This window comes from Ranitomeya imitator, chromosome 2 (assembly GCF_032444005.1).
Source record: "Ranitomeya imitator isolate aRanImi1 chromosome 2, aRanImi1.pri, whole genome shotgun sequence".
NCBI classification, from domain to species: Eukaryota; Metazoa; Chordata; class Amphibia; order Anura; family Dendrobatidae; genus Ranitomeya; species Ranitomeya imitator.
Window position 1 is genome coordinate 595,910,948 of NC_091283.1, and position 25,180 is coordinate 595,936,127.

Consider the following 25,180-nt stretch of genomic DNA (forward strand, 5'->3'; position numbering starts at 1 on the left):
GTAACCGGGTTCCAGCACCGCCAGCTGGTCCTCGGTCGTGCCATTGGCTCTTGCACACTGGGGCAACGCATCTGGGTTCCAGCACCGCCAGCTGGTTCTCGGCAGTGTTCTTGTCACAGGTACTCCCTCGTGCCAAGCCTGGTTTCAGCACCGTCAGCTGTTTCCGGGTTGTGTCAAGCTCACTGAGACGCCTATGCTTGCCCCGTCGTGGTGCGGTCGGGTTAGCCAACTCCAGGGTGCCTCCAGTTTAGGAGCTTCCTATGTGGGCTGCATGAACTGGTAGTCAAGGCTGGTTCTGTAGTGCCAGTAGGCCCAGCTCCCCCTGTAGGACTGTTGGGGTTCGGTAACTGCGGCTGCCTCGCGGCCTAGCTGTTCTCTCCTCTCCTGTGGGCCTTGGGGTCCACCACCTGGTTCCAGCACCGTCAGCTGGTTCCGGGCCGAGCCTTTGGCTTAGGTGCCTCCTCCTGGGTATCCGAGTTCCGCCAACGTCAGGCGGTCCTTGGTAGTGCTTTTAAGCGCGGGCACCTACAGCTTAGTAACCGTGTTCCAGCACCGTCAGCTGGTCCTCGGTCGTGCCATTGGCTCTTGCACACTGGGGCAACGCATCTGGGTTCCAGCACCGCCAGCTGGTTCTCGGCAGTGTTTTTGTCACAGGTACTCCCTCGTGCCAAACCTGGTTTCAGCACCGTCAGCTGTTTCCGGGGTGTGTCAAACTCGCTGAGACGCCTATGTTTGCCCCGTCGTGTTGCAGTCGGGTTAGCCAACTCCAGGGTGCCTCCAGTTTAGGAGCTTCCTATGTGGGCTGCGTGAACTGGTAGTCAAGGCTGGTTCTGTAGTGCCAGTAGGCCCAGCTCCCCCTGTAGGACTGTTGGGGTTCGGTAACTGCGGCTGCCTCGCGGCCTAGCTGTTCTCTCCTCTCCTGTGGGCCTTCGGGTCCACCACCTGGTTCCAGCACCGTCAGCTGGTTCTCGGCAGTGTCTTTTGCTCTTGTACCTTCTGCTCCCCATCCTGGTTCCAGTACCGTCAGCTGGTTCCGGGCAGAGCCTTTGGCTTAGGTGCCTCCTTCTGGGTATCCAAGTTCCACCAACGTCAGGTGGTCCTTGGTAGTGCTTTCAGGCACGGGTACCTCCTGCTTAGTAACCGGGTTCCAGTAACGTCAGCTGGTCCTCGGTAGTTCCATTGGCTCTTGGACCTTCGGCTACCCATCCGGGTTCCAGTACCGTCAGCTGGTTCTCGGCAGTGTCTTTTGCTCTTGTACCTTCTGCTCCCCATCCTGGTTCCAGTAACGTCAGCTGGTTCCGGGCAGAGCCTTTGGCTTAGGTGCCTCCTTCTGGGTATCCGAGTTCCGCCAACGCCAGGCGGTCCTTGGTAGTGCTTTTTAGCACGGGTACCTCCTGCTTAGTAACCGGGTTCCAGTAACGTCAGCTGGTCCTCGGTAGTTCCATAGGCTCTTGAACCTTCGGGTAGCCATCCGAGTTCCAGTTCCATCAGCTGGTTCTTGGCATTTTCTCAGCCTTCTTGTACCTTCTGCTACATTTCCAAGTTTAAGACCCTAAAGTCGACGACCCGGAAGACCACCCCGATGACGACGACCCGGAAGACCACCCCGATGACGACGACGACGACCCGGAAGACCACCCCGATGACGACGGCGGAGACGACGACGGCGGAGACGACGACGGCTGAGACGACGACGGCGGAGATGACGACACTGGAGACGACGAACCTGGAGACGACGACATGGAAGACCGAGAAGCAGAAGAACAAGAGGCTGCAGAACAAAGAGCAGAAGAACATTAAGCATAAGACTTAATATCAGAGCAAAAGATATTATCTAAATTATATGCAGAAGAAGACTAAGCAGTGTATGGGGGTGAGTCCGTTCCTCCTCGTGGTGCCCCTGGATAAAGCCTGATGATGCAGGCCAAACTGAACGCGGACAAATGTAACTTTTGTGACTGGCAGAACGGAAGGTGTAATCTTCCAACTTTTATAGATAACAACTACGGGAATGCCTGTCACAAATGAGAATATGATGAAGAAGTAGAATAGGAAGAATAATAACAGTGGAATAAAAAGAATATGTAGAATAGGAAGAGTAATAATAGTTGAATAAAATGAATATGAAGAATGTAATAAAAAAAAAAATAGGTAGAAGATGAAGAAGAAGATGAATAAGGTGAAGAAGAAGTTGATGTCAAAGATGCTGATGATGATGAAGATGAAAGTGTGGGAAAAGTAAAAAAAAAAAAGAAAAAAAAGAAGGGGAAGGGCGTGGAATAGTGAAACATCAATATCTGACAAAATAAAAAATAATTTACATACTCAATATCTTTTTCACTCTGAACGTCTTTAAAAAAAAAAAAAACATGCTATTCTATTTGATTGGGCTAAACCTCATTGCCTTTAATGTCTCCGCCACCTCCCACAATACATCCTACATTATTCTTAGTTGTTTTCCTTGATGTAGAATGAACCTACAAGGAAAGAAAGGGTTTATTTTAATTCCGATATTTTGGTCCCATTGACTTGCATTGGGATCGGGTATCGGTATCGGCGATATCCGATATTTTTTGAATATCGGCCGATCCCAACCGATACCGATACTTTCCGATATCGGAAGGTATCGCTCAACACTACCTACCACCCATTTTGTTGTGGTCATATAACAATGATATTTCATCCATGACTGCAGCAGTAGCTAGGTGGCGTCATTATAGATGACATTTAGGTTTTCGTTTCTTGTCATGGGCATTGATTGGCTGTCAAGATTAAGAAGTTCAGCGCCTTCATTGTGAAATTATAGTGTATATTGTGTGGATCCAATACGTCCATATTCTGCTCTGGACCCATACTGTTCTTCCGTGTACCTCTTGTTTTGTAAAGGGAAGGGCAATTGTCTTTACATGGAAGCCCTTTAAATCTGGAAAAGAAGGAGAAGAAAAGATAGCAGGATACAACAAAAGTAGCCGTGCCTTATGTTGGCACCATACCTTGGCACTTAGAGTGCCCACGAGTTACTATACAGATATAAAGTGTGTGCCAGCCTATAAGGCCCATGCACTCAATTTTTCCTTAATGTGTTTGCTTTCATCAGAGGTACAGCCTAAATCTCGTTAATTCCTGTGGAAGCTTTGCCTTGGCCAACGTCCTAACCACAAATAACATCATGGCTCTTTGTATATGATGATGTCATATAAAGACATTATTTATTTGTGTAGTGAGCACTGTCTACTGCCAGTACGACATTCTCTAATTGATATGGTATGTCATTAATTCTCTCTTAAAATTGCCTAGGAGCCTGACTGCAGTGGCCACCTTTTCCCCTCCAATGACCATCCTTCATTACATATAGACAAAAGCTATACTTTATTAGCTGTATAACTTTGCATTGTAAATTACTCTTGTACTGTGTACATAGTGAATTCTAAAAAGACCAATATGAGTTTCCCCTCTTACAAATGTTTCATATCCACTTCTTTTACCGGCATGAGTAGTTCTTGCCTATGCTAGACACTGATAATAGCATTTTATAATGCCAGGATGCAGAATGAGATAACTCAGACTCTGTCAGTAAGCTTATTCTGTCAGGAGAGATTATAACTCTTATCTTCGTTCCTATGAACACCTTTCACAACAAAAGAGCTTAGAAGAAGGAATATAATATTTAGAACAGCTCACTGATAGATTCTCATAGATTTCCCAGCAATAAGCAAGGCAACACAGAGGCTATAAAGGGGAAAACAATGCACATTTTTTTATAAAAATCCAATGGCAAAATTATTTTTAGCTGTAAATGCACGTACAAATTGCGTAGTTATAAATTTAAGGAAAATATTTATTTCCATTTTACATTATTTCTTTTGATGCAGAAACATAAATACAGTGATTAGAAAACGGCTGCACAGCCCTATTACAGAGGCAAGTTTTTGTCATGTAAAAAAAATCATACCAAGAAAAATGACTTCAGAACTTTTCCTACCTTTAATATCACCCATAATCTGTACAAATCCATTGAAATTAAATGGAAATCTTTTCAGGTGCAAAAAGAAAAAAACACAGATTTTCAATTGGATTCAGGTCTGGGTTCTGGCAAGGAAATTCCAACATTTTGTTCTTCTTCTGACAAAGTAATCATTTTCTTGATTCGAAGGTAAGCTTAAGGTCATTGACGTGTTGAAAGGGGAAATTCCTTTTCACCTTCACCTGTTTAACAGAGGCATGAAAGTTTTGTTACAAGATTGACTGATATTTGGAACTGTTCATAATTCCCTCCACCTTGAATAAAACCTTAGTTCCAGTTGGCCAAAAATAGGCCCAAAGTACAATGATGCCTCCACCATGATTCACTATGGGTATGGTGTTCTTTTGAAGATGCACAGTGTTGGCTTTGTGCCAAACATACCTTTTGGAATTATATCCAAAAAACTTCAACCTTGGTCTCATCAGACAATAACACATTTTCCTACTTTATGTAGGTTTTGGCAAAATATAGCCAGGCTTGGATGTTTGTTTGTTTTTTTGTAAGAAAAGACTTTCTCTTCGTTGTCACATGCAGCACACAGCCAAAACTTGCCAGAAATTCCTACAGCTCCTTTAATGTTGCTGTAGGCCTCTTAGCAGCCTCCCAAATGCATTTTTCTATTGTATTTTCAACAATTTGGTACAGTTCTAGATAATATCACTGTTATGCAAAATGTAAGCCTTTTCTCGATGACCATCTTTACAGTGTTCCATGGTATATCTAATAATGCCTTGGAAAAAAATGTGTACCTTTCACCTCACTGATAACTTTAAACAATGAAATCCCTTTGCTGTGTTTTAAACTGTTTATAGACCATAGCCTTTGCTGGAAAATGCAAATAAAAATGTCAGGAAGATATCTCTGGAAAGCTTAAGGGTACCGTCACACTATACGATTTACCCACGATCACGACCAGCGATATGACCTGGCCGTGATCGTAGGTAAATCGTAGTGTGGTCGCTGGGGAGCTGTCACACAGACAGCTCTCCACCGACCAACGATGCCGAGGTCCCTTGGTAACCAGGGAAAACATCGGGTAACTAAGCGCAGGGCCGCGCTTAGTAACCCGATGTTTACCCTGGTTACAAGCGTAAAACTAAAAAAAACAAACAGCACATACTTACATTCTGGTGTCCGTCAGGTCCCTTGCCGTCTGCTTCCCGCACTCACTGACTGCCGGCCGTAAAGTGAAAGTGTAAGCACAGCCGCTGTGCTCTGCTTTCACTTTACGGCCGGCAGTCCCAGTGCGGGAAGCAGACGGCAAGGGACCTGACGGACACCGGAATGTAAGTATGTGCTGTTTGTTTTTTTTTAGTTTTACGCTTGTAACCAGGGTAAACATCGGGTTACTAAGCGCGGCCCTGCGCTTAGTAACCCGATGTTTACCCTGGTTACAAGCGAACGCATCGCTGGATCGCATCGCTAGATCGGTGTCACACACACCGATCTGGCGATGACAGCGGGAGATCCAGCGATGAAAGAAAGTTCTAAACGATCTGCTACGACGTACGATTCTCAGCAGGATCCCTGATCGCTGCTGCGTGTCAGACACAGCGATATCGTAACGATATCGCTGGAACGTCACGAATCGTACCGTCGTAGCGATCGAAATGGTATAGTGTGACGGTACCCTAACTTTATATGGGGTTAATCAGAAATACTGTAAATGATGGCAGCTATGTACTGACTACTGTACTATGTACCATGAGCGTACATGTGATTCACTAATTTTGAACACCCTCCGCATCCCCAATAATAAGGGGTGCTCAGACTTGTGCAACCACATTATTTTAGACTTGGTATTTTTATTTTCCCCTTCAAAATCATTTTCATCTCTTTATCAATGGATTTATATAGATTATGAGTGACATTAAAGGTAAAAAAGTTCTGAGATTATTTTTTATTTTTTAACAAAAAACAGGCATTTTAACAGGGGTGAGTAGACTGTTCATATTCCTGCCCAAGTGTATCAGTGGGCCTTTCTGCCACAGAAAAGGCGCCACTTTATTATAAATGACACTCATTGGGGGATGTTGCAGATTTTACATTCTTGTTTTATATGAATTGTGAAATCTTAAATATTCAGAAGGTGTCATGATAGGATATTATTACATCTGGCACATGCAAAGCTGATATCAGCCACTTTTCAGTCCATCACAATATCTCATGCTCCCTGGGTTGACTAGGGGCATCTTGCAGCTAACGTGCTAGCTCTGCAGAACATGGTGTTATCTTGGAAAGAGAGTTCCGCAAGTGTGTGACTGTCACTAGAAGATTGTGACCCAATTTCTGTTTAAGGCAGGGAAAATACATTCTGCAGCTTAAAACACACCCCACTGTGAATTGCATGGCGAGATAAAATGAAAGAACAAATATTAAAGCCTTAAGCCTTGTGTTAACCCACTAAGTGTAATTGACGTCTGCACTGCTTTGTTCTCTCCAACAGATATCATGAAAGGGTAATGAAAGAACCCTACCATTCTCTTCTCACACCCTGTACCTATTCTCCATTTCTTCCATACTCTGCTCCCTGGCAAGGACTCTGCTGATAGCATGGCCTGTGCTAACAAACCCACCAGGGACACTGCCACCCGCTGTCAGGCACTGGCTGCTAACATCTCCTGGGTCTATCCCTTGGATCCAGCTGTGTGCTTTTCTCCACAGGAGTGACAATGCTTCTCCTTGTGTTTTTTTTTGTACAGTTTTTTACATTGCTCAACCAATCAATCAAAGAAGAAAACACTTTGCTTTTAAAAAATGAAGCTCCAGTATTGGACTTTTTTGATAAATATATTGATAAATCTATATGGGGATACCGATAGATGTATACTTGAAATGCTCAACAGCTGTATAAAGATATGCAAAATTCAAAAACACTTTGAGGTCTGATTCATTAGGATTGTCGTTATGCACGCCTTCCTAATGAAGGTGCATGGCAGAGTAACAGATGCCTGATTCATTATATTAACCTGAAGACATGGGGTTAATCTATACGTTAATAGTGTTCTAAAGCTGTTCGACCACTGCACTAATAGCATGGCTACTGGGAGAAAATCAACTTTATTCCTCCCAGCAGCCTCTAGATTTCAGTCATGGAGGCATAGCCAGGACGTCATCAGTCACTGCTCAGAACATAGTGAGAGTCAGCTGCAACCACACCGTGACACTGACTGATATCCGGCTCTGTACTGATGCACTGCTGAGCTGGCTCTCAGTCAGTGCTGAATCGTGGTTATAGCCACCGCTCACTCTATGCTGATTGGTGGCCAGCCACACCTCCATGACTGAAAGTCAGAGGCTGCCAGGATAAATAAAGTTAATTTCCTCCTGGGAGCCAGGCTTTCAGTTAGGCAGCCAGGCAGCTTTAGAACGCGATTAACCTGCATATTAACTCCATATCTGCAAGTTAATGGCATTTGGGACATGACAGGTTCCCTTTAAGAGGTGCATGCCACTTAATTAATTAGGCACATTTTACAATTGGGGAGAAATATTACTCCAGTCAGGGAGTCTGGTCATGAATTAGAATGGTGGACATTCGCTCCCTTTCAACCTCCACTCTGCTGCATTTTGTCTAAGCTGGCCGGGACTTGGGTTGTGCAAAAAATGTTGTGACTTCTCCAAGTGTTCTCCACTTTAAACTGGCATAAACACTTTAATGTATCAGCTCCACGGATCAAAATTAGCCATAGAAGTCTATGGGTTCGTGAAAATTATGGACAGCACAAGGTTGGCATCAGTGCACAATCTGTGTACTGTCCGTGATTAACATTGTACCGTGTAGGAAAAGCTTTGTAATTTTTCATTTTTTTTCAGTTAAAATCACTGATGGTAGGAACTGAATAATTGGGATCAGTTGGATTTTTTGCAACTCTATAGTAGTGACAAGGGGCATAAAGATCATGGTTCGCAGAGAATGCGATCATATCCAGACCAATGGGGGACCACCAATAACAGCTCTATTTTAACCTGGATGCACGCGAGGATACTATCTTAACGCATGCGTAGTTTCATTTTTTTGTGTCATCTTACTATGGGCTTAGACGCCTGCGCACCGGGAACCTTGACCGCGGCAGCATTTATTACCTCATTTCCTGACAATCCGGCGTCTCGCACAGCTGTTACGGATCCTTTGGTTTCGGTATTTGTATTTAATCACATTAGTGCACTAGAACCATCATATCTGCCCCGACGAAGCCACCGTGTGTGGCGACACGCTTTGGTCTTTGCTGCCCTATGGACCCTTTTTCACTCCACTGGCAATCTTTTTTTTAGCTCAATAGCTGCGCCTGTACTCACTCCAGTGTGAAGGAAGGTTTAGCAGGACTTTGCTGCCTGACAAACTTTTTCCATATCCACCCACATTTAAACTGGTCGTGCTCAATAGGTATTGCCTGCACTCATTTCCATTGTGAAGGCAGGTTAATTGTTCAATTATTTTCTTATGTGTCATATTTATTATTAATCTGTGACATTTATTTTTGATATCCATTTGCTGATATTGAACTATACTGTATATCCATGACTGTTAAAATGTTTGGTAGTTTACTTGAGGATATGTTACATTTAATTCTTGCAAGTCACTGGGCATTTATCCATGCCCCTGATAGTATTATTTTTGGGATTGGGAATGCAGCTTCCCCACTAGGGACTTTCCTAGAAACTGGTGCACTTATTTTTGAGTTTTTCCAGCTTGGTATTCCCCAAAACACTCATCAACAGGACGAGGGTTTATCTTTATTGTATTATTTATTGATAACTTTATAATATCATGTTCAATATGTGACATTCCCTACCAGGTGTCAAAACAAACAAAAATTTTTATTGTGGTATCTCTCTTTTTGACCATTGTATTTCTGAGCGATATATAATTGTTATAATACTGTGGGTCCATGGAGCAGAACCCCCCACTTGTGGATATTTTCTGTGTTTAAGTGTTTTTAAAGTAATTTATTTTTGCAAATTTGAATAAAGTATCTATTATACATTTTCTTGGTGATCTCCGTTATAGCATGTTCTTTCTTTCTATTTATTGTGCCACCAACCACGTTAGAAGGGAATCTAAGAATATGAGATACAGCGGCCTGTCATTTACTGAGCTCAATTCTCTCAATATCATTGGATGAATGCCATCTGGGCCAGGGGATTTGTCAATGTTTAATTTGCCCAGACGCAGGCATACTTCTTCTTGTGTTAAATTAATAAATTAATTATATCAGGTGGTGGTGTCATGACACAGCTGTCGGGTGAACCTAATACTAGGGGGCGCTCTAGCTCGCCCTACTCCCCAAGAAGATGTCGAGGCCTCCACCCTTGCTTTATCTCCAGAGTTAGCCCTCCGTCTGTTCTCTTGCCCCGCCCAGGGAAGAGAGGCGCTACTGTGCACTGTAGTTCACCAACCTGAGAAAAAAAAAAAAAAACAAGGGTTAACAGAAAACCCCAGGCATACAAAATATTCACTCACATACAACAGAGGAATGTAACAGGGCATTGAGGTAGGGGAATAAACCAAAATAGAGAAGGATAGGGAATTACCACGCATACAAACCAAGCAACAGTCACAAATAACTCCTTCAACTCTCCTTCTCATATGAACTCCTCTCCCTCCATTAGTCGTGCAGCAAATAGTGTTGAGTGATACCGTCCGATATTTGAAAGTATCGGTATCGGATGGTATCGGCCGATATCCGAAAAATATTGGATATCGCTGATACCGATATCCGATACCAATACAAGTCAATGGGACACAAATATCGGAAGGTATCCTCTATGGTTCCCAGGGTCTGAAGGAGAGGAAACTCTCCTTTATGCCCTGGGATCCATATTCATGTGTAAAATAAAGAATAAAAATAAAAAATATTGATATACTTACCCTCGGACGCGCCCTGGTTGTCACCGCTGCAACCGCCATGCTTCCCTTTCTAAGAATGAGCGTGTTAAGGACCTTCGATGATGTCGCGGCTTGTGATTGGTCGCTGAGCGGTCATGTGACCGCTCACGCGACCAATCACAAGCCGCGACGTCATCGAAGGTCCTTAACGCGCTCATTCTTAGGAATGAGCGCATTAATGACCTTCGATGACGTCGCGGCTTGTGATTGGTCGCGTGAGTGGTCACATGACCGCTCAGCGGCCAATCACAAGCCGCGACGTCATCGAAAGTCCTTAACGCGCTCATTCTTAGGAACGCAAGCATGGTGGTTGCAGCGGTGACAACCAGGGCGTGTCCGAGGGTAAGTATATCAATATTTTTTATTTTTATTCTTTATTTTACACATGAATCTTAATCCCGTTACCGATTCCCGATATCACAAAAATATCGGAACTCGGTATCGGAATTCCGATACCGCAAATATCGTCCGATACCCGATACTTGCGGTATCGGAATGCTCAACACTAGCAGCAAATGCTTGCTCTAACAAGGATTTATAACAGAGCCCAGATTATAAAGAACTAGATGGTGGCCCGATTCTAATGCATCGGGTAATCTAGAATATGCATGTCCACGTAGTATATTGCAAAGGCCACATAGTATATTGCCATGCCACGTAGTATATTGCCCTGCCACGTAGTATATTGCCCAGACACGTAGTATATTGCCAAGTGATGTAGTATATTGCCCAGTCACGTAGTATATTGCCCAGCCACGTAGTATATTGCCCAGTGACGTAGTATATTGCGCAGCCACGTAGTATATTGGCCAGTTAAGTAGTATATTGCTCAGTCACGTAGTATATTGCCAAGTCACGTAGTATATTGCCCAGCCACGTAGTATATTGCCCAGTTACGTAGTATATTGCCTAGTGACGTAGTATATTGCGCAGCCACGTAGTATATTGCCCAGTGATGTAGTATATTGCCCAGTCACATAGTATATTGCCCAGCCACATAGTATATTGCCCAGTTACGTAGTATATTGCCCAGTTACGTAGTATATTGCCCAGTGACGTAGTATATCGCACAGCGACGTAGTATACAGCACAGAGCCACGTAGTATATTGGCCAGTAACGTAGTATATTGCCCAGTGATGTATTATATTGCCGAGTGACGTAGTATACAGTACAGAGCCACATAGTATATTGGCCAGTAACGTAGTATATTGCCCAGTTACGTAGTATATTGCCCAGTGACGTATACAGCACAGGGCCACGTAGTATATTGCACAGCGAAGTAGTATACAGCACCGAGCCACGTAGTATATTGGCCAGTCACGTAGTATATTGCCCAGCTACGTAGTATATTGCCCAGCCAGGTTTGTCACAGGTGAAAAAAAACATATACTCACCTTTCTGAAGGCCCGTTGTAGTCCACGGCAGCTTGCGGTCCCAGGGTTGGTATCACAGCACAGGGCCTGTGATGACGTCGCGGTCACATGACCGTGACGTCATGGCAGGTCATTGTCGCGCAGGCACGCAGGGTCTGTGATGACATCGTGGTCACATGACCGTGACGTGATGGCAGGTCCTTCTGCCATACCATCTTTGCCACCGGAAACTGCAGCAGAAGATGGCGGCCGGCGGAAGTGGCTCAGCGTACAACGGAGGGTGAGTATAGCAGGTTTTTTGTTTTTTTTATTATTTTTAACATTACTTTTTTACTATTGATGCCGCATAGGCAGCATCAATAGTAAAAGGTTGGGGACACAGGGTTAATAGCGGCGGTAACAGAGTGCGTTACCCGCGGCATAACGCGGTCCGTTACCACCGGCATTAACCCTGTGTTAGCGGTGACCGGAGGGGAGTATGCGGGCGACAGGCACTGACTGCGGGGAGTAAGGAGCGGCCATTTTCTTCCGGACTGTGCCGGTCGCTGATTGGTCGCGGCAGCCATGACAGGCAGCTGGCGAGACCAATCAGCGAATGAATAACCATGACAGAAGGACAGACAGATGGAAGTGACCCTTAGACAATTATGTAGTAGATTTCTTCTTGCATTTCATACGTTTTTGGCTGGTTCAGTCACTGTGCGGTTTTCCGCCGGACTGAAAAAACGTTCCTCTGGATGTTTTCTTCGTCCGCCAGAAAAGAAATTTTGGATGGATCCGGCAAAAAAACGGATGAAACGTGTTGACATCAGGCACAAAGCCATTTCTGGAGTAGCTGAGGGTTGGGTAGGGGACAATATCCATGGGCCTTCCCAGTCTATTAATCTCAGTCCCCAGCTGTCTGCTTTGACTTGGCGGGTTAGAAAAATAAGAGGGACCCCATGTAATTTTTTTAGGATCCCCCCATTTTTAATAACCAGCAAAGGCAAAGCAGACCACTGGGGGCTGATACTATTATACTGGGAAGGCTCATGGATATTGGCCCCTTCACAGCATAATAAGACCAGCTCACAGCTGTCTGCTTTCCCTTGGCTGGTTATTAAAATAGGGGGGACCCCGCATCGCTTTTTTAATTTATTTATTAGTATTTTTTACATTTATTTACATGCTGCATCAGCCAATCACTGCTATGCTAATAAATGCTAAATACGCAATAGGGTAAATTGTAAACACCATTCTAAATCAAAGGTAAAGTAGCACTAGGTGTTATATAGTTGAAACATAATTAAAAAAAAAAAACAGTGTCCCTCCAGTCATAAAGTACAAAGACAGTAAACATAAAAAAAAACACAAAAAAGGCAAATCCCTATAAGAGATGTCACAGAGAGCAAGGATATGATGTCTCACAGACTGAGGCATACAGTAACCTACTGTGGCAACAATTAGTGACCAACAACAATGATCCTGTCCCTGGGATATTAATGCCCTGTAGGGTAGATATGCATGATGAGGAAAACCTTACTATGTCGTGAGAACCATCAATCAATGACCATAAAACAAACTGAAACAATCTCACCCATATATGAAGTAAGGAATTGGTCACCCCAGCCTATCATAGTCAGATAGTGATCCTATTGGATACCGCTGTGTTCTTGATTCTTCAATATCTGAGGTTCTCCGATGCCAACACGTTTCCTCTTTTCAAATGAGTGGGCTATAATAATATCATGCCTGCACAAAACTGTCACAGGTCATGCTGGTCCGACCCAGAGGGTCGCGGTACCCTATGGATTGCAATGCTACCCCATTCACCTGTATTACCTGTATAAAAGTCATCGTGTTGCCCCAGCCTTAAATTTGGTCAGATTTCTGACCCCCTTGACGCCCCTGGCGTTTGTTCTACAAGTTTAATTTTGTAGCAGCTTAGTAAGAATATAGATGGCCTAAAGAAAATGGTCCTGAACCCAGGAAACATGTTTTTTGCTGATGGCATCATTTTTGCAGTCCTAAAAATCATTGTTCTTGGCAGCACACCTCTATATGTAACACAGGATGCGCTGCCGACAAATGTACAACCATAACAACAAAAATATCCATATACAGTTTTCATCAACCATTGTTAAAGACTTATACGAACACATATCAACCTATGTAAATATGGCTTAAAGGGAACCTATGAGCTGATTCTTGCTGCCTGAACCATAGGCAAGATTCAGACACTGGCTGCACTATTTCAGCAGTGTTTGTGCAAGCTACTTTCACACATCAGTTTTTTTCCTTCAGCTATAATCTGTCTTTTTTTGAAAAAAAAAAAAACGGATCCGGTGCAAATTGTGAAAAACTGATGCGCCGGATCTGTTTTTTGGCTGGACCATTTTTGTTTATCGGGTGTACAATTTGGACTTCCTGTTCCGGGGACGAGAGAGAGAGAGAGAATTTCTTCTTGCGTTTCATATGTTTTTGGCCGGTTCAGTCGCTGTGCGGTTTTCCGCCGGACTGTAAAAACGTTCCTCTGGACATTTTCTCCGTCTGCCGGAAAATAAATTTTGGACGGATCTGGCAAAAAAACGGATGAAACGTTGGGATATCAGGCACAATCCAGCGCTAATGCAACTCTATGGGGAAAAAAAGGATCCGGCAGGAAAAAAAACTAATCCGTTTTTTTGGAAAATTCGCCGGATTGTGTCTGATGCAAAAAACCTGATGTGTGAAAGTAGCCTTACATTAAATTGCTGCTGCATTTCAGAGAAAGCATGCTGTTACAAGCCGGCACAAGGACTATGCATCACAGATGACTAGTCTCAGGCAGTTTCCCGGCCCACTATGACTAAGAGGTCTCTCCCTATAAAAACACATAGGGAGAGACCTGTCAATCTAGGGTAACATGGCAGGAAGAAGACACTGGGGAACTGTTTCTCGGACTAGTCATCCAAAATACATGGTCCCCAGGCTGGCTTTTCAAAGTGTACAATATGTTCTATGAAATGCTGAAGAAATTAAGACTAATATATACAGTGGGGCAAAAAAGTATTTAGTCAGTCAGCAATAGTGCAAGTTCCACCACTTAAAAAGATGAGAGGCGTCTGTAATTTACATCATAGGTAGACCTCAACTATGGGAGACAAACTGAGAAAAAAAAATCCAGAAAATCACATTGTCTGTTTTTTTAACATTTTATTTGCATATTATGGTGGAAAATAAGTATTTGGTCAGAAACAAAATTTCATCTCAATACTTTGTAAAATATACTTTGGTGGCAATGACAGAGGTCAAACGTTTTCTGTAAGTCTTCACAAGGTTGCCACACACTGTTGTTGGTATGTTGGCCCATTCCTCCATGCAGATCTCCTCTAGAGCAGTGATGTTTTTGGCTTTTCGCTTGGCAACACGGACTTTCAACTCCCTCCAAAGGTTTTCTATAGGGTTGAGATCTGGAGACTGGCTAGGCCACTCCAGGACCTTGAAATGCTTCTTAGGAAGCCACTCCTTCGTTGCCCTGGCGGTGTGCTTTGGATCATTGTCATGTTGAAAGACCCAGCCACGTTTCATCTTCAATGCCCTTGCTGATGGAAGGAGGTTTGCACTCAAAATCTCACGATGCATGGCCCCATTCATTCTTTCATGTACCCGAATCAGTCGTCCTGGCCCCTTTGCAGAGAAACAGCCCCAAAGCATGATGTTTCCACCACCATGCTTTACAGTAGGTATGGTGTTTGATGGATGCAACTCAGTATTCTTTTTCCTCCAAACACGACAAGTTGTGTTTCTACCAAACAGTTCCAGTTTGGTTTCATCAGACCATAGGACATTCTCCCAAAACTCCTCTGGATCATCCAAATGCTCTCTAGCAAACTTCAGACGGGCCCGGACATGTACTGGCTTAAGCAGTGGGACACGTCTGGCACTGCAGGATCTGAGTCCATGGTGGCGTAGTGTGTTACTTATGGTAGGCCTTGTTACATTGGTCCCAGCTCTCTGCAGTTCATTCACTAGGTCCCCCCGCGTGGTTCTGGGATTTTTTCTCACCGTTCTTGTGATCATTCTGACCCCACGGGGTGGGATTTTGCGTGGAGCCCCAGATCGAGGGAGATTATCAGTGGTCTTGTATGTCTTCCATTTTCTAATTATTGCTCCCACTGTTGATTTCTTCACTCCAAGCTGGTTGGCTATTGCAGATTCAGTCTTCCCAGCCTGGTGCAGGGCTACAATTTTGTTTCTGGAGTCCTTTGACAGCTCTTTGGTCTTCACCATAGTGGCGTTTGGAGTCAGACTGTTTGAGGGTGTGCACAGGTGTCTTTTTATACTGATAACAAGTTTAAACAGGTGCCATTACTACAGGTAATGAGTGGAGGAAAGAGGAGACTCTTAAAGAAGAAGTTACAGGTCTGTGAGAGCCAGAAATCTTGATTGTTTGTTTCTGACCAAATACTTATTTTCCACCATAATATGCAAATAAAATGTTAAAAAAACAGACAATGTGATTTTCTGGATTTTTTTTTCTCAGTTTGTCTCCCATAGTTGAGGTCTACCTATGATGTAAATTACAGACGCCTCTCATCTTTTTAAGTGGTGGAACTTGCACTATTGCTGACTGACTAAATACTTTTTTGCCCCACTGTACATGGCTGAAATAACGCAGCCAGTGATTGGTGCATGCTGCCCGTGGTTCGGGCAGCATGAATCAACTAAAAGGATCCCTTTACGGGGTTGTCCTCCCCTGAGGAGGTGCTAGGAAACCTCTTTCTGATTCCAGCGGTTGTCACATGACCGTAAAATGTGCGATTTGCTTAGTTGTAGTCACATGCCATCTAGACTCTCATACAATAGATCCTAGTGAGAAGTGTCTGTGACTCTCTATGCAAATCACATACTTGCGGTCTGGGGTCAATCACATCTGTACATTAAATACTGTTAGGATTCAACAAGCTGCAGGCTGAACATTTCTTCAGGGGTGGGCAACTCTTTAAAGGGAACCTTTTAGCTGATCGCTGCGGTTGAACCACAGGCAGCATGAATTAAATGCTGGACTACCCCTTCAAGGAAAAGTTCTCTCAATAAGGCAAATAGGGATCCACTGGTAACCTTTTAGATGGTTCAATCAGTAACACATTTTCCATAAAAGGATGGGTTAATACAGTCAGTGGAATATACAACAGGTATTTACTGAGCAGCTTCTGTCCAGAGCCCATTTGCTAAGTAGCCAGATTCAGGCAGATCAGATAACCTCACAGGCCATAAACAGTCTCTGAGTCAGTAACACAATACACAGCTGCCAGGCTTCTGGAGTACATTAGGGTTTGGCTGCTGGAAGAAGTGAGGACTTTCACACTTCAGTGTGGAATATAACAAGTGGATGAGAAGTGGGCAGGCGAGGACATTAGTGCATTATCTTCAGCCTTCCTAGGTAATATTGAAGGAGGAGGGGGCAATAGATAGGTCAGAGATGTTAACCCTGACACTGAAAGAAATGATGCCTAGTTAAAAAAAAAAAGCTAGAATGTAATGGTACAACTTTAAAAAGAAATGATGAGATTTTGACCCACAAACAGATGTAGTTGTAGTATCTTGGGCCAGTGGCGGACACAGATAGAAAAGGGCCTTTGGGCAAGAACACTATATGGGCCCTTTGCAGGGCAATAGTTCTGTCCATGAGAGAAGCTTCTTACATCTTGGGCATCAATAATATGTCCACCCTAGATCCAGGCTCTGATGTTTGAGCTAGTTTGCCAACCAACTAGAAATTCCTGGACAATCCGTAAAAATATGGCACTTTTTTTACCTGTCCATAAAAAAATATGAGATGGTTTTTTTGAGGCTGGAGAAATTGATGCAAATAATTTAATTATCATTTTACAGTTTACAGTGAATGAAGCTGATGTCTTCATATCAGAACTATGGACTGTAGACATGCATCAATGATAATAATCATGATTTATTATGGTTTTACAATGTGTCTGTAAAGAAATATTGTCTGTCTGTGATTTTTTGATAAGCTGTCCAGAAAAAATAAAAACACAAGTTGGCAATTCCTTGCATAAGTGGATCCAACGTCTCTTCTGCAACATAAAAAAGCCACAACATGTCTCTTCCACCCATAACTTCACCATTCACTCTAGATCAGTGGTGGTTGACCTGCCAGATTATGGAAGTCTGGTCTGATTGAACTGAAAGGTAGTTCACAAGACGTAAGTCATCAGAGGACATCCCTATTCTTTACCTTGAACCTTGTGCTCTATATTAAGTGCTTTAAGAACACTGATTGAACACCAAGCTTGAAAAGCGGAATACTCTTTCTGAACAGCCCAAAGCCACTGCATTTACTACAGCAACCCTGAACCTAACAGATTTGTAGTAAATCACTCTAAGCGTAAGCTATATTTTAGCTATACACTTACAAAATTAGTACAATTTGTTAAATTAATATTTTTAATTATGACTAGTGATGAGCGAGTATACTCGTTGCTCGGGTTTTCCCGAGTACGCTCAGATGCTCTCCGAGTATTTGTAACTGCTCGGAGATTTAGTTTTCATTGCTGCAGCTGAATGATTTACAGCTACTAGCCAGCCTGAGTATGTGTGGGGGTTGCCTGGATGCTAGGGAATCCCCACATGTAATCAAGCTGGCTCGCAGCTTTAAATCATTCAAAAAGTAAATTCGAAAAGTAAATCTCCGAGCACTTACAAATACTTGGAGACCACCCGAGCATGCTCGGGTAAACCCGAGCAACAAGTATTCTCACTCATCACTAATTATGACCAAAAATAAAGATAAAATAGCTGAAAAGTCTTTTTTAAATACAGTGCCAGGATTGACTATGAGGAGGAAGAATATGTAGCTCGTGCAAACCACAATTCTTCTTTCAAGAATTGGGGCGTCACCCATAACTTGAAGATGTAGGTACCAGGCAGTTGTGCCAATGAAGCTGAGTAATCAGTTTTATTGCAAGTTGGGAGGATGTTAATTATTCTCAGATATTCCATTATTAGTATAGTAAATCTTGCTGTGCCAATGACTAAATAAAGTAAAAACTCTTAAAAGAACATGGTCTTGTCAGGACATGAATGCTCTGGACAGGTCAGGATTGGTTTACATGTGGGAACTAGATGGTTGGAAGTTTGGGGGATATCTCCACTTATGCCACATTCACTCATTCAGTATTTGGTCAGTATTTTATATCAATATTTGTAAGCCAAAACCTTGAGGGGAACAACAGAGGAAAAGAAACACATCACCGCTTCTGTATTTTTCACCCACTTCTGGCCGAACACAGCTGAGAAAAAATACGCAGCTCTGCACTACCTCATTAAATAACATTGGTCCGAGTGCCATACCTAAGCGTTCGCTCTCACAAGCGAATAAATCAGATGAGTGCACTTCTATTAAAAAAAATCGGATTCCACTAGGACCCATTCAATGAGGCAGTGCAGATCTGCATATTTTTTCTCATCTGTATTCGGCATGAGAAACAAATCGCCGCATATTGCAATTTCACTCTGAAATCTAATGGGTGTGATTTGATGAGCATATGATGGGAATCCGAATTTTACAGATACGTTACAATTCTGTAACATAGGAAACTCTAAAAAGTCTTGTAAATGATGCTGCTGAGTAAAAATACGGATTGCACACGGACAACACACAGCACACGGATGACAAGTGAGAAAAAATCATCAGTAAAATTGAAGTACCACATCCAAACTTAAGTGAAGTAAAAAATGTTCTTTTTATTCTGCCAAATACAGTGCAACATTTCGACAATACCTGTATTTATAAAGTTTGGATGCTGTCCTTCTATTCTACTGATGATGATTAATTTATCCAAGTGAGCTCCTTTGAGATTGTGCGCTGCATCTGTGTTGGTATGATGACCTGGTTCCCTGTAAGCCCTTATAGAGTTCTGCGGATATCTTTCTACTTTCAAGTGAGAAAAAAATCGTCCCACTCTCTTGGATTAGAATGGGACCGATTTTTACACAGTAGTGTGAGCGAATCCTAATCCTAGTCTATCCAGATGATTGTTGGGATCGTCAACAATTGTTCATGTGAGTGTAAAGGTACCGTCACACTAGACGATATCGCTAGCGATCCGTGACGTTGCAGCGTCCTGGCTAGCGATATCGTCCAGTGTGACAGGCAGCAGCGATCAGGCCCCTGCTGTGCTGTCGCTGGTCGGGGAAGAAAGTCCAGAACTTTTTTTCATCGCTGGACTCCCCGCAGACATCGCTGAATCGGTGCGTGTGACACCGATTCAGCGATGTCTTCGCTTGTAACCAGGGTAAACATCGGGTAACTAAGCGCAGGGCCGCGCTTAGTAACCCGATGTTTACCCTGGTTACCATCGTTAAAGTAAAAAAAACAAACACTACATACTTACCTTCTGCTGTCTGTCCTCGGCGCTCTGCTTCTCTGCTCTAGCTGTGAGCACAGCGGCCGGAAAGCAGAGCGGTGACGTCACCGCTCTGCTTTCCGGCTGCCCGGCGCTCACAGCCAGACCAGAGAAGCAGAGCGCCGAGGACAGACAGCGGTAGGTAAGTATGAAGCGTTTGTTTTTTTTACTTTAACGATGGTAACCAGGGTAAACATCGGGTTACTAAGCGCGGCCCTGCGCTTAGTTACCCGATGTTTACCCTGGTTACCGGGGACCTCGGGATCGTTGGTCGCTGGAGAGCGGTCTGTGTGACAGCTCTCCAGCGACCAAACAGCGACGCTGCAGCGATCCGGATCGTTGTCGGTATCGCTGCAGCGTCGCTCAGTGTGACGGTACCTTAAGGCAGCCAGGGTGGTAGTCGTGCCAATGGGCTGTACTGTTCCCATACCCTGGCACCCCACAGATGAAATGTAAAGTCCTTTGTGCTGCATATGCAGCATGTGCAGCAACACACTGGTTATTGTTAGAGGCCTCTTGGCTGCTGTCATGTTGGCTCCACATTCATGAGCTCCACAAATCACTTCAGAGATGGGGTCTTTTTCTAACAGCTTAACTTTAGTACACAGCAGTATATTCAACACATGTGCAGCACAATTCACACAGAGCCACGTATTCTGCACTTTCCCTGCCTTCCAGGCAGACTCTATTCTTTCTGTAGTCTCTGTCTCCATCCTCCTGCTATTCGCTGACGTACTTCTAGAGGAACTCTATTCTGTCCATGCTTTCCACAGCACTAGCTCTCTGCCGTCCTCTGGTCCGGTTCTAATAGGGAAAGGTGCCAGGAATGCCATTACAGTTACTCCTGCAGCGGTCGTAGACCCTGGATCCTCTTTGGGTCGATCCTTCCTAAGTCCCACTTTTCACTCTCACTGCTGCATCTTGCCCTGGGCAAGGTTGCCTGGGCTTCTGCCTCTAATCAGGAAGTGCCAGTCCTATACCTCCCTGCTTTATGGCACCTCCTATTTGCTTAACCGCTATGCGGCCTTTATCCATCCAACTCTCCTATCTATTGTCTAATGTGTCCCCCTCTATTCTAACACCGCCATTACTCTATGCTAGCTTCAATCCCTAATCCTAAACATATCAAGTACACCACATTACAATACATGACACACATTAATGAACCGCACATTACATTAGCATTAATAAAACATCAGGGTGCCGAGTGTGACACGTGTTCAGTGTTCAGGAGAGAGAAGGCACGTGAGGGTCTCCACCACCTCCTTACATGAGCATAGTTGGACAGAAATGTAGGCCTGTCTTACTGATAGTATACAAGTGAGATTTGTAGAGTGGTACAATACATTAGAGTTTTTCTAACCATGTCTAATCTCATGAAAAAAAATCACATCGCTATTTGACATCTTTCTTTCAAAGTGACACCTCTGATCCCACCCCTTATCCCAAAAAGAGGGTCCTGTTGTCCGATTTTGGCTTCAAAGGAGTCCTCAAAATGGCATTTAAACAGCCTAAATGTTTATATAGGGGACCTAGCTGCCTCTCCTGTCTGCACCTGAACACTGACACTGGATAATCTCAGAGGTGAGCTCAAAGTGTCAGTGCAAGTGTAAGCAGATGATCAGATACAACGCACAGAGGAGCACAAGGTGGGAACAGATAACAAAACTATTTATTAATTCCATAATAGCAGGAATTTGTGGAACAAATGCAGTTTAATAATGGAAAACAGCAGAAAAACAAGTGGGTTATACAATGTAGAACATACAATAGGACATACCGTAAGTTCATTCTGAATAGTCGGCAAGTCTCTTAAAAGTTTATATTGGTGTCTCTTTGACAGGGGTGGTACAACCATTCCTGGGAGTGCTGCTATGCTAACTCCTCTTGACATAATGGACCTAGGGTGGGTCACTGGGTATTCCTGCTATGTCACAAGTCCTCCTCACAAAGTCTTTCAAGGAATGCTGAGTCTCCTTTACCCCAGCCGACCCCCACCCCACCTGTTGTCCTTGCTCATGCCAACCCCTGTGTAGTGCGTTGGTGTCGGAGGTGATGGCCCGTCTCACTCATGTCTCCCTCCTATCACAGCAGGCGTCCTCCCCTGGTCGAAGTCTCCTTTTGGTTCTTTGGTGCTTGACCGACGGCGGGTGTCTCCTGGGCCTAGGGTAAAGAGAGCTGGGCTCCCGCTCCCAGCTAGAGTCGTCTGGTCTCTGAACCTTGACAGATGCAGATTGGGGATTCAGACCTGGACCAACGTAGTCTGGTTCTTGGGTCTTGACCAGCGAAGATCTGATTTTGGGTATTATTTTGGGTGTTGCCGGACTTCGAATCTCAGGCTCTGTTTGACAGAGGGAAGCACCCTGCTGGTACACACTTTCCGCTGAGGTCTGTCACTCTGACTTCAGCATCATTTCTTGCCCACATCCACCTATCAGTTTGGTGCCCAGGACCTATATATCCGGGAACATCGTCATCAAAGGCATCTGACCCAGTTCCAACTTGTTTCCCTTGTAACTCCTCTGGTGCCGGTTGTTTCCGCATGGCGCAGTCTAGCAAGGTGGCAGCCTTTCTGCATTAATGACACATCAAGATCACACATCAATATGGGGTACCAGTGCCTCCTCTTTCATTACTGCATGCACAAAGGGCTACTGTTGTACTCACTTCTGAATGTAGAAAGAGGAGGCCACAGACAGGCAGAAGACAGAAGTCCTTGTGCACCCATACCTGTTGTCCGCCAAGACTGAAGTGACAACCACTGGCACACTGCTTCTCCATCGAGGTCCTGCTGACCACGGTCTGATAACAAGGGCAGCAGTGAACAGTCCTCAACTCCGCCCTGGCTCTTAAGGTTACATGCGGCACTCTGCCGAACAGGGCTTCCAGCTCTCTCCCTGTCACTCTGGTGGCCTCCGGCAGTGTCCTGGCATATGGCCGGCCCTGTTTCATCTAGGCCCGGCTGCGCACCTCTCAGAGCCTGCTGCTCATGTACCTCGCTTCTCTCATGGCTGGTAGGAAACTGCCCGATGCTGCATGCATTTTTTCTTATATCCGTGTCCCCAGCTTTCGGGTCAGAGCCCCGGTCCAGTCCTTTTTGCCTTTCCCCGGGAAACAAGAGACACAGCCTCAGCAGCTCCGGACCTGGCTCAATACAGGTACTTGCAGCCTGGCCTTCCTCCTTAGGCTACTTTCACACTAGCGTTTTTTTCAATACGTCGCAATGCGTCGTTTATGGGGAAAAAACGCATCCTGCAAAGTTGTCTGCAGGATGCGTTTTTGCCCCATAGACTAACCGTCGTGCGACGTTGCGCCGTGTTGTGGCGGACCGCCGGGAGCAAAAAAGTTGCCTCCATCTTGTGCCAGTCATTACACTGGCTACCCATTCGCTGCAGGGTCCAGTATAAACTCATCTCTCTCACCCACAAAGCTCTCCACAGTTCTGCACCGCCTTATATCTCCTCTCTCATCTCAGTCTATCGCCCTACACGTGCCCTCCGTTCTACAAATGACCTAAGACTAACATCCCCCATTATCCGAACCTCGCACCTCCGTCTTCAAGACTTCTCTCGTGCTGCGCCAGCTCTCTGGAATGCACTTCCCCAGACGATCAGACTGATACCTAGCCCCGACCTATTCAAGCACGCTTTAAAAACCCATCTCTTCAAACAAGCCTACCAAATCAACTACTCTGTAAACTAACTTTGTCCTGTTCCCTCCTTCCAAATATTATCTGCATGTGAATCTGCACCCTACTATTCATCTGTCTCCACACCCTCCATGCACACGATAACTGCACTTGATGCTTGACTATTGCACTTAAACACACGGGCTGATGACCGGATCATGCAGCTTTATATGAAAATCCCTATTTATTATAATTGCCAGACCTGAAATAACACGCACTTTTCACCTATTGTGTCCCCCCATTTCCTTGTAGATTGTAAGCTTGCGAGCAGGGACCTCACCCCTAATGTCACTGTTTAAATTGTCTTAACTTGTACTGAATTTGTCTGTACATGCCCCCGCTTAATTGTAAAGTGCTGCGGAATTTGTTGGCGCTATATAAATAAAAATTATTATTATTATTATTATTACATGTAACGTTTTTTGCTGCCGACGGTCCGCCATTTCCGACCGCGCATGCGCGGCCGGAACTCCGCCCCCACCTCCTCGCACCTCACAATGGGGCAGCGGATGCGCTGGAAAAATGCATCCGCTGCCCCCGTTGTACGGCGCATTCACTGCTAGCATCGGTATGTCGGCCCGACGCACTGCGACGGGCCGAGTCCGACGCTAGTGTGAAAGTAGCCTAGCACTTACAAAGACACTATGAGCATGCCAGCCTGATCATCTAGTGTAAGTTTGAAGGCAGGAAAGGTAACATTCATTCTGAGAGAAAGGACATTCAATGTGAGGTGAGGCTTTATTATGTAAATAGGAGTTTGTGAGGGTACACCAAGGCATAAGCCACAGCAATGGTGAATCAATTCACTCACATTTGCATGTTAAATAAAAGCTGATTTTTAATTAACTATCAAGTTAAGCTATACTTGTCTAGTATGATACACAGAGGGACTAGGTTCCCTATGAAAGCGTTTAGGCAGCTTACATGCCAGAATCCCTTTCAACTGGCATAATGATTTCCATTTTTCCATCTCCATAAAAGATCAATATAAGTTAATGGGTTCAATCAAGTGCAATAGACTACATTACTCTATTCATCAAGAGGTAACAAAAAAACAAAAAGCACAGACCCTAACGCAGGTGAGTCACAACTATAGGAGATGACTTTGGATGTCTACAGCAGACTTGACTCCATGCAAGGTCATTTGAGTTCCAATGTCATAACTTTGATGTTCTACTTAATTATAGCTAATTAATTATGTGTGAATCATCGTTGCTCCCATCCATCCTGGGAGTTTTCTTGCTGTTGTTGTTTGCATTCTTCAATCAATAATTCAATAATTCTGATAGTCTAGAACAGAATTAGAAGATAGTTTGAATTGTCAGAAATCATTAAATATTCTGCGATCAGAAATTAAAATTAAATTGGTTCAGATTAAATGGGTTTGAGAAGTCATGGGAGTCAACCTTATTTTCCAAGAAATCTAGATTCTTCTCCAGGGTTTAACCAGCTCACTGTCCTCAAGGTCTCTGTGAATAGTCCTTCTGAATACTTTCCATCACTGATCAAAAACAAGGACTAAGGCAAAATAAAAGCAGATGGTAGAACCATATGCAACAACTGAAGAGCCAAAGCAGACACTAGATATTAACATAAATTGGAATTTGTTGCTGATGTGATAAGGCCACACATCGGATGCTATTTGCCAACCTATGAGAAGAGCAATGCCAACCAATGAGAAGAACAGGCATGAGAAAAGGCTACACCGATGGCCATTTGCCAACCAATGAAAAGAACAAGAGGAGGTGATATGTCACAGACACATTTTATACAAATTGTCAGTAGAGATGAGACCACTCTTGCCATGTCCACAGTTG